At 33.6% G+C, this 14727-nt stretch overlaps 1 long non-coding RNA gene across 1 annotated transcript; it reads right to left on the bottom strand.

Annotated features, from left to right (window-relative positions):
• Positions 1–7674: 7674 nt before the first annotated feature.
• On the bottom strand, positions 7675–10855 carry LOC108195149 (uncharacterized). The gene is made up of 3 exons (XR_001801450.2): positions 10698–10855; positions 8129–8188; positions 7675–7966 (listed from the first exon to the last, which is right to left on the bottom strand). It is a non-coding gene; the product is annotated as an uncharacterized LOC108195149 (long non-coding RNA).
• Between the last annotated feature and the right edge of the window lie 3872 nt (positions 10856–14727).

Raw genomic sequence — 14727 nt, forward strand, 5'->3', positions numbered from 1 at the left:
AATAAAATTATATGAAAATCTCTCTTCCAACTTATTCACTCCAGTGGACTCGTTTACCCATAAACAAATGGGCCTAAATAAAAATCAAAATATATATAAATCCATCTTCCTGCTGTATAAATTGTCTAGTTTCTAGGGTTACACATATGGCTTTTATCACAGGTTGCGGCGCAGCCATTGTTGATGAGTCTCTAGACAAGGAGTTAGAAGAGTCTGATGATAAAGAACCGGAAGACCGGAAAGGTGATATCTATAGATCTATATTCTATATACATCTCTATAAAATTTTTAAAATTTTGTTGTTGCTTTTAAATTTTTTTTTGGGTTAATCTTTTTTTTTTGTTCCTAGAAGGCCTAGCTAAATCGCTATTATGTTTAGGATTTTCTTATCCAAATTTTTAATTAATTTTTTTAGCAAAGTCGGTATCACATTTTTTCAGTATATTTATGTTTGTAACTACATGGAAAATGTAACTGTAATATGATCGTTAAGTTCCATTTTTTGTTTGAAAACAATTCAACATAAATGATAGTTTTTGATTTTTTATTATAATTTATTTTACGATGAGTATTGAATTGATAATTTTCTGTTTGTGGACATTATTTCAGATTTTTGGCATGTGGGTTGTTTAGGGTGCATCAAATGGAGGCTCATTCCATCAAATGAAAGTTACGAGGATATAAATGAATACATACCGGAGCAACATATGAAATATTAGGTGTTGTGTTGTTTTTGTAAGTATAACTTAGTCTTAGTAATCTTTTTTCTAAAAAATCAATTTAATGTATTTCTAATCAATGATAAAACTTAATATTGCTACCAATTACATATTAATATAGTTGCTTGCATGATATGATTGGTTTTTGTAGTCATATATACCCCTCATTCTTGTAAATATGAAATTTTTTGTGCAGTATTATTTTGAAAGTGAATAATTTAGTAGTTGTGCACCTTCATAAATGGATAGTCGATTTTGATTTCATAAATCTTCTTATTAGTCCCAATTATAGTAGATGCCATGTATTTTAAGGACAAATACCCTTTGATTGTAACTAGGTCACATTTCATGTACTCTTGCTCAGCTTTATTTTTTTATTTGTGGCTTGTGACCGATCTTTTCTATTTGTGTTCGTAGGGTGGCTAGCAAGCTGGACGGAAGACGAGGATTTCGAAAAGAAAGAGGAAATCAAAATTTTTGTAATGGTAAAATCTTGAATCTACTTATTGTCATTTTCTACATACATAAAATCTAGGAAACTTTTCTTCAATGATCAGCTCACAATTTATTGTGGCACACATTGAATTTTCTCTCTAAAATTCCCACATCAAGTATATCTAATATCTTCAAATAAATTTATGATGGATATTTTTAGCATAACTCACCTATCATATTCTTTTGTGTTCAGGTAACATCTATAAATGAAATACTTGAAACAAATAATGAAGAAAATGCTCCAAAAAGGATTATTTTAAGGTAATGTTATCTTACTTTTATATAATGAAATTATTCCATGTTAATTGATATACATTGTTAGGTAAAGAACTTGAAAAATCATATAAAGAGAATTTTTTCAATATATTTTTTTACTTGCTTACATTTGATGGGGTTAGTGAGTATTAAAAAGCAAGAGGAAAATTTTATGTATGAGTAAGGCGAAAAGCTTGAAGCTAGATACCATCATATTCAGGTATTATTTGATGGTTGTTAGTGTCAAACCCAAGTACAACTAGCTAATATGATAAGTAGTCAATAAACTCTAGGAACCAATCTGAAAGATTAAAATCTCCGCCTAGACACTCTTATGACCCCAGTTTACTGAGAAAACACTCTCGAGAAGCAGAGCTGCCAAGGAAACAATCCCAAGATCCAGGGCCACGAAGACCACCTTGCAGACCAGAGTCTGACCACGACCATCAAAAAGAACAACCCCCCACCATCAAGAAGACCGTGACGCCCACAAATCGGAGTCATTATCCACCACACCCCGATGCGTCAAGCTGAACCACTACTAAAACTCAGCTGTACCAGTGTCAAAGACGAGAAGAGTTGCCCTGAGCATGAGGTAGCACGCAAGAAGCTAAAAACCGTGACCTCCTCTTCTGCAGCTCTCTCAGATGAACACGAAGAAGATCATCATAAAAACCGGGCAGCAAAGGCGGCACCAAAGAATATCATTAGCAGCACCAGTGGTGATCATGTAGAAAAATGCTACCAGTACAATGCTGAGGATGATGAGTCAAGTGAAGATGAAGAAGATGATCGCCACTTCAAGACGCGGCCATCAAGGTATGTCGCGGTAGAGGAGGAAAGGCATTTTAGCAGACGATAAAAACGAAGAGAAAAGGGCAGTCATGGCAGCCATAGTCACAAGAGAAGAGTTTTTATTCTGAAGTTTGAAACTCCTTGCCACGTGAAGAGTTATTACTTGCTAGAATTGATATCTTTCACTATGCGCAGGCCAAGGCCTTCTTTCTAGTTGAGTGTGGAAACAACAAAGAAACACCGTAGAGTGCGCTAAAAAATGATGTGATATTGAGTATTTGAGTGTTACCTTTTCTTTTACCTTTATTACATTGCAAATTTCATCTATATTAGATTTTTAATAAGTAGACCAAACGTAGGAGTGTTGTGGACCATGTTGTACGGGAGAATATCATATGCACAGGTACTAAGAGATTATAATACTTCAGAATATTTTTTTCGTTTCTTTTTCTAATTGTCGGATTGGATCCTTTTTGGTATTTAATTTCAGAATGAACTATTCAAATTATTTCATTTTTGATGATGAGTAATGTCCATTTCTCTAACTTGCATCTTATTTTAGGAAATAGCTCCTACATTTATATAATTCGCAGATTATATAATGTAGTGTACATTTACATAATGTAGGAGCTATTCCCTACATTTACACAGATATGAGGCGATATCAGAAGAGCACGAGAGGCTCAAAAAATATGTGTCAATATGAGAGTTTGAAACTCCTTGCCACATGAAGAGTTATTATTTGCGGGAATTAATATACTATGCAGGCCAAGGCCTTATTTCCCTAGTTGAGTGTGGAAACAACAAAGAAACACTGTAGAGTGCGCTAAAAAAAAGGTGTGATATTGAGTACTTGAGTTTTACCTTTTCTTTTACCTTTATTACATTGCAAATTTCATCTATATTAGAGTTATGTTTCTATTGTAGCCTTACTGGTTTATTTCTTGTTGAGTCAGGAACAATGATTGGCACCGGTTACTTTGCTTGTGCGTGGACTCCAAGATGGCACCAAATTGTTTTGGATGTCATACCATTAGGCAAGGGACTTTGGTCCACATTTGAAGTTCAAAGGTACTTCTTTGAACATCCATGCGAGGAATGGGAAGGAGTCGCAGAAACCAATTAGACAATTGTACAATGGTGGTTACTCATATATATGGACTTCGAGCAAGACCAAGGGAATGGTGGTTACACGTGTATGAACTTCTAGCAAGACCAAGGGAGAAGGACCTAGGCAAGGTTTAAAACTAGTTTATGCTTTATACCATTTGTTAGTAGTCAAGTGTGTTAGTACAACAGTTCTATCAGGCCTCGCGTTGAAAAACTAAGCTAAATTTTCAGATTTGGGAACTTAAAGAATCTCATGGTTTTATCAAGAAGATAAATTAGGGAGAATGGTGCATTCTACAATTGTAATTGGTTTGTTGACCAGGGTAAAGAAGCTGTTGTTACTTTGGAAAAACATATTACTCAAAATGTAGGTGGATAAGTTCAATTCTAATTAAAGTATTTGTTGTTGAATAAAAAAAATGTCTAATTATTTATTTTTTTTAGCCGGTGATATTCAGTTTGCAAGGTTTTTTCCAAATATTTTTTTACAGGTATATTCTCTTTCGGGTGCATGGTTACAAAGTCCATCTAGATTTTTATTTTTTAACTTGAAAAGGAAAACTTAGTTAGAAGATTTCATGTAATAAAACTTATAAGTTATAAAAAAAACATTGTTATATAAACTAAAGCATAACAAGACAACGGAATTAGTCGTCTTTTTATTAATGATAAAAATCATTTACCCACTTTTGTTTTTTCTAAATTCTTCTCGAGTTCATTTGTATTTATTAAAGATCATGATATTCTTGTCCATATGACACACAAAAATAAAGAAACACACCATTTGACAAGATTATTGCATGACAATAGAGGTAGCCAAATAAAAAAAATAATTGACTGATTATTTACTTATTTAGAAGCTAAACAGTCAAAAAGTTATATGTTAAGTTAGTTGTGCTATTTGTTTTGTGACACTGGAGCTTACATGTGTAAAGAAAGTAAATCAAAGTGAGAGTGTGTGGAGCAGTGTAGTAAAGTAGGAACACTCCAAGGATGGTAGCAGAAGAGTTATTGTGAGAGACGATGAAATGAAAGTAGTCGTTAGAGGCCATTCTTTAAAACATTTTGAATTTGGTTGGGCGCAGAAGTTATTAAAAATTTCACTATTCCTTATTGTTGTTGTTGAGCTATTTTTGCTTTTTTAAATATCAGTTATTCTTTCATGTTCAGCTAACATCTATTAGTGAAGTACTTGAAGCAAATAATGAAAAAAATGCTCCAAAAATAGACACAATATATATATTTCAAGGTAATATTATTTTACTTTTATATAATGAAATTATTATATATTAATTGATTATGGAATTTGTGTTAAGGGTTGATACGGTTATGTTCTTAAAAATTTGTTGGCTTATACACATTGTTAGGTACAGAACTCTCGAGAAGCAGAGCTGCCAAGGAAACAATCCCAAGATCCAGGCCACGAAGGCCACCTTGCAGACCAGAGAGTCTGACCACGACCATAAAAAAGAACAACCCCGCCATGAAGCCCACCACCATCAAAAAGACCGTGACGCCCACAAATCGGAGTCACTATCATTAGCAGCACCAGTGGTCCATAGTCACAAGTAGAGACGAGAGAGGAGGGTGGCGCGTGCCAAACGTAGGAGTGTCGTGGACCATGTTGTACATTACAGGAGAATATCATATGCACGGGTGCTAAGAGATCGTAATACTTCGGAATATTTTTTTTCGTTTCTTTTTCTAATTGTCGGATTGGATCCTTTTCGGCATTTAACTTCAGAATGAACTATTCAAATTATTTCATTTTTGATGATGAGTAATGTTCATTTCTCTAACTTGCATCTTATTTTATGGAATAGCTCCTACATTTATATAATTCACAAATTATATAATGTAGTGTACATTTACGAAATGTAGGAGCTATTCCCTACATTTACACAGATTTGAGGCCATATAAGAAGAGTACGAGAGGCTCAAAAAATATGTGTTAATATGAGAGGTTTGAAACTCCTTGCCAGGTGAAGAGTTATTATTTGCGGGAATTGATATTTTTCCCTATGCAGGCCAAGGCCTTATTTCCTTAGTTGAGTGTGGAAACAACAAAGAAACACTGTAGAGTGCGCTAAAAAAAGGTGTGAATATTGAGTATTTGAGTGTTACCTTTTCTTTTACCTTTATTGCATTGCAAATTTCATCTATATTAGATTTTTAAAAATGTTTGTTATTAGAGTTATGTTTAGCCTTACTGGTTTATTTCTTGTTGAGTCGGGAACAATGATTGGCACCGGTTACTTTGCTTGTGCGTGGACTCCAAGTTGGCACCAAATTGACTTATTGTGTTAAAGGAGAGGTTGTGTCTGATTTCAGTTACATTTTATATATGATGCGTGGATGGTTACTCATTAATTTTTGTAACTGAGTTTAGGTTGCAGGATATACTTAATGGCTACAAGCAGGGGAATGGTGTAGACTGTAGCAGCTCGCGAGTTGCGTCCTAAGCTGTCAGGTGATGTTGAACCTGATATTCGGCTGGATGGCAGCAGGTTATGGGCAATTGAAAGGCCTATCATTGCTCAAGCCCCTTTTAGGTGGGAGCCGCTTCTAAGAATTATGGGTTTTGAATGTCTGTACCATTAGGCAAGAGACTTTGGTCCATATTTGAAGTTCAAAGGTACTTCTTTGAATTAACATCCATACGAGGAGTGGGAAGGAGTGGCAGCAACCAAGTGGACAATTGTACAATGGTGGTTACTCATATATATGGACTTCTAGCAAGACAAAGGGAGAAGGACGAGCGAAGGTTTAAAACTAGTTTATGCTTTATACCATCTGTTAATAGTCAAGTGTGTTAGTACAACAGTTCTATCAGGCCTCGTGTTGAAAATCCAAGCTAATTTTTCAGATTTGGGAACTAAAAGAATCTCATGGTTTTATCAAGAAAAAAATTTAAGGAGAATGGTGCATTTTACAATTGTAGTTGGTTTGTTGACGAGGGTACAGCTGTTGTTACTTTGGAAATATATATCACTGAAAATGTAGGTGGATAAGTTCAATTCTAATTGCAGTATTTGTTGTTGAATAAGAAAAATGTCTAATTATTTATCTTTTTAGGTGGTGATATTCACTTTGCAAGTTTTTTTTTCAAATATTTTTTTTACTTGTATATTCTCTTTCAGATATGTATGGTTACAAAGTCCATCTAGATTTTTACTTTTTGACTTGAAAATGAAAACTTAGTTGGAATCATTAACCCACTTTTATTTATTCTAAATTCTTCTCGTTTAATTGAGATCATTTGTATTTATTAAAAATCATGATCTTGTGGGTATGGCACAGAAAAATAGAGAAACACCCCATTTGACAAGATTATTGTATGATAATAGAGGTAGCCAAATAAAGATAAAAAATAATTGACTGATTATTTACCTACTTAGAAGCTAAACAGTCAAAAAGTTATATGTTAAGTTGATTGTGCTATTGTTTTTGTGACACTGGTGCTTACCATGTGTAAAGAAAGTAAATCAAGTGAGACGGTGTGGAGCAGGGGAGTAGAGTGAAAACACTTCAAGGATGGTAGCAGAAGGGTTATTGTGAGAGACGATGAAAGTAGTCGCTAGAGGCCATTCTTTAAAACATTTTGAATTTTGTTGGGCAGAAGTTATTAAAAATTTCACTATTCCCGGTTGTTGTTGTTAGCTATTTTTTATTTTTTAAATATCAGTTACTGTAAAACGCCAGTGGTTGAATACTTCTCTTCATGAATAATACATAAATTTTAGTGCATTTTATTGCCATTCATGTCCACATTTAGTATTAAACAATCAATCTTTTCTACTTGAAATCTTGTTCTTTTTTATAAGATAGTTTTACTGAGGCGGGTAATTGGATTCCAAGAAAAGCAAAGATATGACGACTTCCATGATTTGAGGTGCATGGCTTCCATTTATTATAATCATTATATTGAATTGTGAAACACGACTAAAGCGTAACTGTGATACCACCTTCAAGGCTTACTGTGACCTACTGTAAATCAAGTAGAAGGTCTTGGTATTAGCTGAAAATTTTAAAGCTCGAACTGTCAAGGGCTTGGAAACCCTTGGACAGTCAATGCTCTCAGGGAGTGGGTGCTGGAGGGGAAGGCTAGATATAACTTCTTTGTCGAGACAATGACTAATGTATATAGATCGGAACATGTACAAATATTTGTAGTTTTGTTAAAGGGTTTGTTTAAGTAGTGCAATTTTAGTGTATTGAGATTGCATACTCTTTTTAACAACTAGTAATGTTTCAAATCCAAATCGATGAGTATCCACATAAATTTTAGTTAATTTTAAAATTTTCGTTAAATGTCATTTGATATCAAAATATTATTAAAAATCTTAACCGAATATCTTTGATTTTTAATATCCTAAAAAAATTCAATACAATCTGCACACCAAATACGATGAGTAGTCTAGCCAAGGGAGGTAATGGCACGGGCAACAAGGCTAGCCCGCCAGGACAACAACAACAGATGCCATTTTGGGGTTGGGGTCCGTATGCAAATTATGGGTGGTCTCAATGGGCTACTCCACCATGCCCTATGCCTACCCAAGGATGGGCTCGACCTCCCCCTTCTAATAACAAACCTGGTGTAGAGATGACAAACAGCTACAAAATTCAAAATATTTACCATTATATCTATAATAGATAAAAAGTACAGTGGTGGTAGTATACTAGTGCTTTATATTCACCCATGATTAATATGCAGTAGGAAAAGGAGACATATAAAAGAGTTCTAATAAAGATACCTTAGTTTTTGAAGCATATGCCGTGAAGTAATTAATATACTTTACCCATGCATGTTAGCCCTGAAAACCAACAAAATCAGAAAGTTTATCAGCTTCCAATCATTTATAAAACTAAGTCTTCTTTATTTACAGTTTAACAATAATAAAAGGCTATCCATATATAACAACTAAATCCTACTTATAATAAATTTTAATATTATACCAATAGATTATGTTGGGTGCACATCAAGGATATACTACAAGAAAACAGAACATGCTAAAAAATTACATTTTGTTCAGCAGTTTTTAAAATCCTAAATTATATCCTATATTTGAAGAAGCAGCAGTTTTTAAAATCCTAAATTATATCCTAGAGCTTATGAATCTATCAGATTAATATATGCGCGTCCAGGATGTGATTAATTTAATATTGTGGAAATTAATTTGCTGTCCTGTAATCCTGTGAGTAGTTGAAATGAGAAAGAAACTTATGCATTAATGAAATTTAAGCTGAGTTGCATTTTTTGAGAGAACAATCTGTCCTTTGCGACTCTATATGGGTGATTTTTCATCCATTGTTAATCAATTCATAACAGCAAAGCTCTGTTTCTATTTTGTAGAGGCAGTATACACTGAGGGAGTTGTACTATAATAAATAACAAAGGATAATCAATCCTGTGGGCTTTGTTATCTGGACTCAGCTTGTAGCCTTAACCAACCAACTGCAAACACAGTTTGTTATTAAAAAATGGCACAACTTAGATGTGTTGTTGAAGAGAATGGCATCATGCCATTATCAGTGAGAGCCAAGACGTATTGAGAAAGATTAGAATCAGTGAGATGCCTTGGGACATAGAGGAAACTGTCCAAGGTTTTTTTGCCAATTCGAGATGTTGTGTGAATTAGTGTCTTGTGTTAAAGGAACTAGAGACGTTGTTGGACTATGACACATCGATTTGCAGTGAGCAACAGGATCTTGTCCATAGTTACATGGGTCGAGGTTCGATTCGATACCGGGGACGAAATCGGATACGCGAAACATTAGTTTCAGTGAATCCGGTACGACGGAACGTTTGGGTACGAAGGAACGTACGGGTACGATGACTTATTTAAAAAAAATTAATATATTTAAATATTTTACAGTAAATATACAGTTTAATCAATAATTTATACATTAATTAATATATTTTTAAAATTATATTAAATAAAATTGTTTTGAAATATCTTTTATGATTTATGAAGTGATTGGGCCGAAAAGGGCTATCATCAAACAATATGTATTTGCAAGTTGCAACAGTCACTGTTAATTCATTTTAAAATGTATTGGGCTTGGAGATAAAAAGCCCAACACATATACCCTAGTAATCCTTTTATTGGCGGCCGATTGTGTTGCATATACTTACAGTACAGATATACACACACCCACCATTACTTTTCATCTTCACTCATTTTCTTCTTCTTTTGTGCATACAATCACAGCAAACGAAAAGTCAGAATCATCTAAATCATAGATCTGTTTATTCCCAGCAAGAACAATGGTGCGTACATTAAATCTGATGTTTTTCTTCTTAAAATAAACTTGGTCGTCGGAGTTTGTATGGTTCGCCGGAATTGACGAACCGGACGCGAATTATGGCGACCTGGGTCGGAAACGACCCGTGTTCCGGGTCGAACGAACTGGTTCGGGATACGTGGGGGCGTACCCGTTTCCTTGTAACTATGATCTTGTCAGTAGACTGGAGCCTCTGCCAGACAATGGTTCCAAATCTGATCTGTAATTCTCAGTTTCTTGGTTGATAAGGGACTAAATTAACTCAGTATTATGACCTAAGAAAGTGAAAGCGCATAAATTAGTTAGTGTGATAAATAAAGCTCTGTTACTTCACGATGGTCCAATCCCCCAAACTATTCTAATGTTTCCTCCAGACTATTATGATGCTGAAGTAGAGCACATTTCTGCTCTACAGAACTCTAGTTTCGATGAAATCAGCTATTGGAGGATTTACTTCTGATTCTAACAAACCACATGGTGCTTGACAATGAAAGAACATACAGGACTAGAAAGAGACATGTACTAGTTCATGCTGCTATAGCCTATAAGATTGTTTACTTATTTGTATATACTCCCTCCGTCCCCCTGAGTAGTATACATTGGGGACGGGGACGCGGCACGGACTTTAATGCTCCTGTAAAGTGTAGTTGTGTAATTTATTTTTGAAATTTTCTTTTTTTGAATTAAAGTTTGGATGTTATATTTTTATTCAGAAAAAGAAAATCTCAAAAATAAATTACGGAACTATATTTTATAAGAGCATTGAAATGCGTGTCGAGCAGTTGAAAAGAAACGTATACAATTAAATGGGACGGAGGGAGTAACATATAAATAGCATAGTGCAGTACATAGAATCTAAACCGACAAGGCCAAAACCTAAATCAAAACAAGTATAGAATGAGCTTCATATGTGAAACAAATCCAATTAAGATAGAACCCAAATCAAACCTAGAAAGTTAGGAGAATTCAATTGACAACCTAAATTATAAAATCCCAAACTAAGAGATACAAAGAATTAAGAGATACAAAGATACATACTAATTGAACTGAAGCTTCTGACGACAGCCTCCAATAGCTTCCGATTTGTACCCTGGGATGAACTAGGTGTGGATCGCTCTGCACTGTCCCTCTCCTCTGGACATACATGTTTGTGTGTAAAATAAAAATAACCGACAGTTTTACTTAATTAAATAATTATAAGTAAAAGGTTCTAATAATACGTTTACTAATATAGCGCTTATAACAACGCTTTACTACTCCTTAAATAAATAAATAAAATATAAATTAATTATTTAAAAAATGGTTTCTTGATTAACGTTCGAAGAAACGTTATGCAACATGGTCTTTAGATAATAGGCCTGTAAATGGATCGAATATCCGATCCGATCTGACCCGATCCGTGGTTAAATAAATGGATATGGATTCTTATTAAAAAAATCCGTCTGCTAATAATCCGATCCGATAATAATCTGGTCCGATAAGGAATGGATATGGATATGGTCAAATCCGATCTGTTAACGATCTGATCCGATCCATACTTAATTATATTTATAATATATTTTATATTATATTCTATTATAATATATTATATTAATATATTACATAGAAAATAAAAGAATTTTTAAAAATACAAGACAAAACCCTAAGTCATATTTTCTTATAACCGATCAGCCGTACGACCTGACTCTCACTCTTATTATCCGATTAATCTAATAATCACTCTTTTTTTGTGTAGAGTGAGTATTAACATAGGAGAGCTAAACTCTTCCGCTTTCACCTACTCAATCACTATTTAGGACATATTTATTGATTTCAATCCTTATTAATAGAGGAGCAGACCATAATTTGTTTCCCTCCAAAAGTATTAAACAACTTATATATTATTTTTCTATTTACTTGATACATTATATGTTGAAGGTTTTATAAGAACAATCAACAAAATTTTTCAATTGCATTATTAGTAATAATATGAAACTGCAGACTTTACTTTACTGCTTTATTAGTTCTTTGTGCTTGTTACGTTAAAATTCATGAATTTATATAGTTAGAAAATATTACTTTTTTCCTGTATGGAAGGTTAAAACATTGTACACGGTGAAAAAAATATATTTCATAATTTTTAGTGGATCGGATCTCCGATCCGATTATCCACGATTCGAATGGACCGGATATGGATTAACCTGTAAAATATCCGACTCCTGATCCGATCCGATCCGAATCCAATAAAATTAAATGGATTAGGATATGGATTGAGTTAGATCCGATCCAAATCCGATCCGTTTACAGGCCTAATTTAGATAGCGCTCCAGAAACAAGCGATATGCAGGTAATTTTATTTAATTTTCATTTATTTTCTATTCTATTTTTTAATAACTTCCATTACGCTTCTTGAAAAAACGCTATACAAGTAACATCCTTGCATAGCATATAAGAAAAACGTTATGCAAATAGCGTTTCCCAAGCTTAAATTTGTAGTAGTGAGTAGTGCAATATTTTTAGTGTATTGAGATTGCATACTCTTTTTAACAACTAGTAATGTTTCAAATCCAAATCGATGAGTATCCACATAAATCTTAGTTAATTTTAAAATTTTTGTTAAATGTCACTTGATATCAAAATATTATTAAAAATTTTAACCGAATATCTTTGATTTCTAATATCCTAAAAAAATTCAATACAATCTGCACACCAAATACGATGAGTAGTCTAGCCAAGAAAAGAAAAGTATATATTTGAAAAATCTAATAGAAAAATTTGTCTACCAAATTCAATGAATCTAGCTTAGAAAACAGAAAAGACAATTAAAGATGTCATAAGACTTTACTTGAAACCCCTGAGCAAGTTCAATAAATCTATCTCAGAAAAGAAAAGTATATGTTTTTAAGAAATACAGTAAAACATGTTTACCAAATTTAATGAATCTTGCTAAGAAATGAAATACAAATGAAGATGCCAGTGCCACATGGTCATGATTAAAACCCCGTGGTCGCTGCTGTATATCATCCATACATACATTCATGTATAGCCACAGCTTTATAAACATGGTGTTAGGTTGCTGCACAGCCAACGCTAATAAAAGCTCAGACGCCGAGTTCGAAGATCACAATAAAGAATCACTAGACTGGAAAGGTGATATGTATATACATCTCTATAATATTATATAAAATTTTGATGCTTTTAAAAGATTTTCTAGTGAGAGTAAATTTTTTTTCCGACTTTTTTGTTATATATTCAGATATACCTAAAAATGTAATTTTGATTTGATTTTGAAGTTTTATTTTGAGTTTGAAAGTATTCAATATAAATCACATCTTTTAACTTTTGGTTGATTTATCCTATGGTATATTGAATTGATTAATTTCTATGCATGTGCAGACATTATTTGGAATTTTTGCCTGGGGTTGTTCTTGATACATTATAACGACTGGTATGTGTCCTTAATCTCAGCTACATTATCAGCTTCTAGTTTGTTATGTAATTATTCCCTTTTACGGTTCAGTGTGCAAAATGTTTCAAATGGAGACTGATGCCGTCATAGGAAAAAATACATCCTAACTAACCATCATAAAAACTTTTCACTAAATATCATAAAAACTGGTATGTTTTATGATTGAAGGTGTACTACTACAAGTTACTGAACTTTTAACTAAATATTATTTTCTTACATTTTTCATTTCACATTATACTAGAATTCTAGTATAAAGTTCGTTAAGAAATTGAGATTGACCTTTTGGTGCCCACTTTCCAGAATATTAATTGTCCCAGCCTTGAGTGCAACAGCCAAGGTAAAAAGGTATCAAACAAGATTGTAATCAGGACTTCTCCACTAACTAACCATCGTTTCCATAAGCAAGAGTACTTGAACTGTCCCATATCGGCTGAGAATACTCTGTCACGAAATAAAGGTCTTTCGCCCCTGAAGGTGGGACTCTCAACTCCTTCACTAAAGCCTGGTTTTTCTGCTTATAAAAACAGGTATCAGTTAGACCGGGAACATGATACTGGACCCCCTCAATTCAAAACTCACACTAATTAAATTCTTGGATTACTGATCCATGATCTGTAGTGCTCTGTGAAATCCATCCCCAGTTTCTGCAGAAACTGAACTCACTTCTGTTAGATGTCAAACTCTCTGGAAGGTAAATAATATCAGCAAATCTTGAAAACAGATGTAGTAGCATGAAAGGCAGAAAAATAAAAGACGCAGCAGTGAAGTCGAAGCCGGTGGACAACTCTGAAGGATTTTTATTTAGTCCATGTTATTAACTATAACAGCTTGCTTTGTGTAAACTCAAAATCAAGACTACGTGCATGCATGAACCAGCTTGGATTCCTTAAAACAAGGTAGGCTACACACGGCTTGAATAAATGGAAGGTTGAAAAATAAAGATAAGGAGAGCAGCTGCATAAATGTGTATTCAATATATATCCTAAAATTATGGTGGGCTGTAGAAATATGAAGCAGGTTTATTAATTGTAAACATACATAAGTGAATAGGTGTGCAGGTGTTAGACAGGCTTATTATGGTACTGCTACATAGTAAGATATACAAGTTTGTAAAACACAAAAGTGATAAGAAGAGCTGAAGGAAGCTCTTTGCATGCTGTAGCGTGAATTTCTTATAAAGAATAAGCCGTAGCTTTATCTACTAAGAAAAAATGTGATGTTGAGTTTATTTTCTTGTTAAATCATTACTATACTATTTATATATTTAGTGTGCGAAGCTTATTACGTTTCCAAGCTCATGTAGCAGATTGTATTTTTCCTTGATTTTCAGGACCAAGGAATCACCTTGAATAAATTGTGAGATTCTACTTAGTTTCTCATCAAACTAACAAATAAAATATCCCATTAATTTAAAGCATATTAGACAACAGGTATCTCAAAATATTCTATAATTTGTAAGAATTGATGCCTAATGGTCCAGAGAATAACTTATGCATGTGAAAGGCAAGATAGGGACATATTTAGACTTCATATAGCCATCTCTTGTTTTTCATTTATTCCAACTAACACATTTTTTCTTTCAGTATAGCAATCTTCAATAACTGTTCTTTGTTCTTTGAA

This window comes from Daucus carota, chromosome 7, assembly GCF_001625215.2.
Source record: "Daucus carota subsp. sativus chromosome 7, DH1 v3.0, whole genome shotgun sequence".
NCBI lineage: Eukaryota > Viridiplantae > Streptophyta > Magnoliopsida > Apiales > Apiaceae > Daucus > Daucus carota.